Genomic DNA, 3,544 nt, shown 5'->3' with positions numbered 1-3,544 from the left:
GTGCATTGGTGTACAGGCATTTCAGGGAGGTGATCGAGCATGCAGGTTTCCCAGGAGGGGTAAAAGAGGGTCCTCCATAGCCACATCCCATGTGGGATTTCACTTTCCAAACTTTAGCCTAAGAGGCATCAAGATGGCAGGATCTGGAATAAGAGAAGAGAGTTATGAATGAGCTATTGCTTGCTCCCTTATTGCTTGCTCCCTTCTGGGTGCCAGAGAAAATGGGACTGGAGTGTATATGCTTTATTAGCATGAGAATTTGGAGAAGTTTAGACTGATCCAGTGTGATGGTGCTGTGAATAGCTACAGCTACTTCTTAGTTATACACTATGATAGCACAACCTTTTACAAAAAACGTTTCTTTCAGTTTGAAGGACCTGTTAACTACATCTAGAAATAGCTAGCCTTTGCTAGCAATTGCATATTAACTTAGAGAATAATTTATTTATAAATCCAAGAAGGATGAGAAACCTTTGTTCCCTAAATCTGCCAACCTGGAGCCCAAGGAAATTTTGTTCAGCCCAGCTCCAAAAAACCCTGTTACATTCAGCCCTGACTCTTCTTGAAGACTATGGCATGAGGAGGAATTAAGGAGGAATAACAGAAGGCGGCAGCATCTCTGTAGTCTCTCCTTTCCTGCTGTGATGCAAGGAATGTAAGATTAGAAATGGCTGCAAAGAGCATGGCCGTGGCTTAACATTTCAGGTCCAAGACAGCAGGCTTTGAGAGAAGCAGTCTGTTCAGCCACACAGCAGGCACCTCTCAAAAAGCCTCCAGTAAGCAGCTTAACCAGCAGCTCTGTTTTATCCTCCATATCAGGCACATCTGTGCTTACCTAGGAGTCACTAACTCCTTCTGCTATAAAACAATGTGAATAAAGCCCTTCAGAAAAAATCTGTTTACTGATTTTGTTACACACCAAACACCGCCTCTAATGTAACAGAACTGTATTTGCTGTAGCCAGAGCGAGTACAGGAAACCTGAATTTCCCAGGAAATGACCTTGTTTTCAATTGCTTTTAACTTTGTTGAACTTCAAACCATTCGTGCTGAAATTCTCCATGCCAGGTCCTTGCCCCAGGCAGAATTTGCTTAAAATGTGTCTGACCAAATGGAGGATTTGTAGTGTCAAACCCATGGCAACCTGGGGCTGGGCTCTCTCAGTTTGGAAAGCAGGTGATAAGCTTGATAAAGCATTTGTCAGCTCAAAAGCACCCATATGACAAGTTTTCAGATGGAACAGATTTTTATGGAAAAAGTAATCACATATCTGTGTTTAGATGCACTGTACAATTGGAGCTAATTCTTCCAGAGGCAAATCTTCTAGACTTTCTTTTGTAGCCACAGATCAGTCAGAGGTCTAAGAAAAGTGATCCACATGGAAAGACTTAAAGAATTTTAGTTGTTTCAACCAAAGAAAAGACAACGACTGGGGATTCTGTAGATCTTCAAATATGCAGATACTGCTGTAGTTTGGAAAGGCATAAAATGCTGCTCTAAGGGGGAGATTTAGGTTGGACATTACAAAAAATTCCTTGTGACAAAGATGGCAAAACACTGGCCGTGATTTCCTGGAAAGGTTTTTAGTCTTGTTTAGTCTTGTTAGCATTGCTGAAGACTTTTAATGACAGGCTTGGTGAAAGGGTGCCAGGGTGGAGCTAAATGTAGGCTGATCTTGTKTCAGTGAAGGAATAGGGATTAAATGACCACAGCAGGGACATTTCAGGTATTTTTCCAGCAATTCTCTCATAATTCCCAGAAGGCAGAGGGTGAGGGGATGACACTGCTGAATATGCAGTCATCCTATCTTCTTCATCTCCCAGCATGTCACATTGATTTTGGTGAGATGTGATAAAAAATATTTTACACACCATTATATTACACACACACAAATTACATCCTTCCTTCCAAACACAGAATAAACAATAAATTCAAAAGATTTCCTCCATAGAGAGGATGGGAGGATAAAAGCATTGCTGTTTCCTCTTACAATCTTCAAGGAAATCAGAGTTCAGTGAGTCATGCACTAGAAATGAGCTCAGTGAAATTAATGTAGGGAAAAATCTCAGGCAAATAATTGGTGATGATAGAATTAAAAATAGGGTCATTAATGATAGATGCCTTTTAGGGGAGACAGCACAATAAGATAAGGGGGTGTGTTTTGTGAGGCTTTTCCTACACAAAGAGTCATAAATACATAAAAGCTAGGCAGGTTGGTAGGTTACTTTGTTCACTGTCCAGTCATATAGGAAAATTAATTGAAATTTGCCTTTTTCCTCCAGTCAAATGTTAAACTTTGGTGYGTGTGAATTCACCAAGGCAACAGAGCAATGGTTGTTCCAAGCAAATGTTCAGTCCAGTGTTAACAAACACAGTCTAATTGCATTACAGATTCTCTCCATGTTCTGTAATTGCAGTTCTCCAGATGAATACAGTATCAGTCAGGCAGCTTTAGGATTTTGAATAGTCAGGGTAGAGCTGCCTGTGATCTGGGAAGGCAGGTAGGGATGGAAGGAGAGGTTTCACTGGGGAGTGGTGCACGCTGCAGCACAAGGACAAACACATTTCAGGAGAGACCACTTAGCAGCCATCGGGGGAAGGATGGGACAATGTCCAAAGTACAATGCATGTTTAGATGTTTAAGAAAAAAAACAAAACCAATGTTTGTATATCTTTACATTTGAAACAATTGGAAACAGGACACAGAGGTTTGGGATTCAGCCGGCTGCAAAACACTGGTATGGAGAGACTTGGTACAGTGCTGGGACCCAACTTCCTAGAGTCCAGCCTTGGCAAACTAGAGGGCCTGCCTCGAGGAGGACAGGATATCCCTACAGGAGGAGGAGATGCAGAACAATGAGTGGGGCTAACACGGATGGAAATCTGCATTTTTCCCAGGAGATGGCACTAAAGGACAGTTGCCTTTCAGTCAGCATCATTCAGTGGAGCAGAAACTTCGCTGATGGCCAACCTGCTCTTAATGCAGTTTGCACTGACATCTTTGCAAGTTGCTCTTTGTCATCAGAAGCAAAGCTTTATTCTTAGTGCCTATGGTTTTAGCTGGGCATGGTGGAGGGTGAGGATATCTGTCTTTTATAGCTCCAAACAAAAGCTATTAATAACCTTTCTTGTTACTCCTACATTATGGTCAAATACCATCCACAGACATTTTAGTGCTTAATTGTCATCCTAGGGATTTTTTTCCCTCTATCCAGCTGGAACTTCCCCAGTTTCAATTTACGACCATTGGCTCTTGCTGTCCTGCTGCGCACCTCAGTAAAGAGCCTGGCTCCGTGTTGTTGGCAACCCCTTCTTATACACTGAAAAGCTGCTGAGAGGCCCCCAAGCCTTCCTTCCTCCATGCTAAGCAAGCCCAGAGCCCTGAGCCCCTCCTCATGGGTGACGTAGGATTCAGGAAGGAGCACCACTCTCTCTGAGCTCAGTCTTGAGTTTACACCCCAAAAGAGGCCTGGCAGCCTGACGCTACTTCCTACATGAGCAAGGAAGGGGAAAATTTCTTCCATTACCTTCTTTGAATTTAATCT

This window comes from Apteryx rowi, unplaced genomic scaffold, assembly GCF_003343035.1.
Source record: "Apteryx rowi isolate R43461 unplaced genomic scaffold, aptRow1 scaffold_243, whole genome shotgun sequence".
NCBI lineage: Eukaryota > Metazoa > Chordata > Aves > Apterygiformes > Apterygidae > Apteryx > Apteryx rowi.
The sequence above is the reverse complement of the archived record's forward strand: the minus strand, read 5'-3'. Positions refer to the sequence as shown.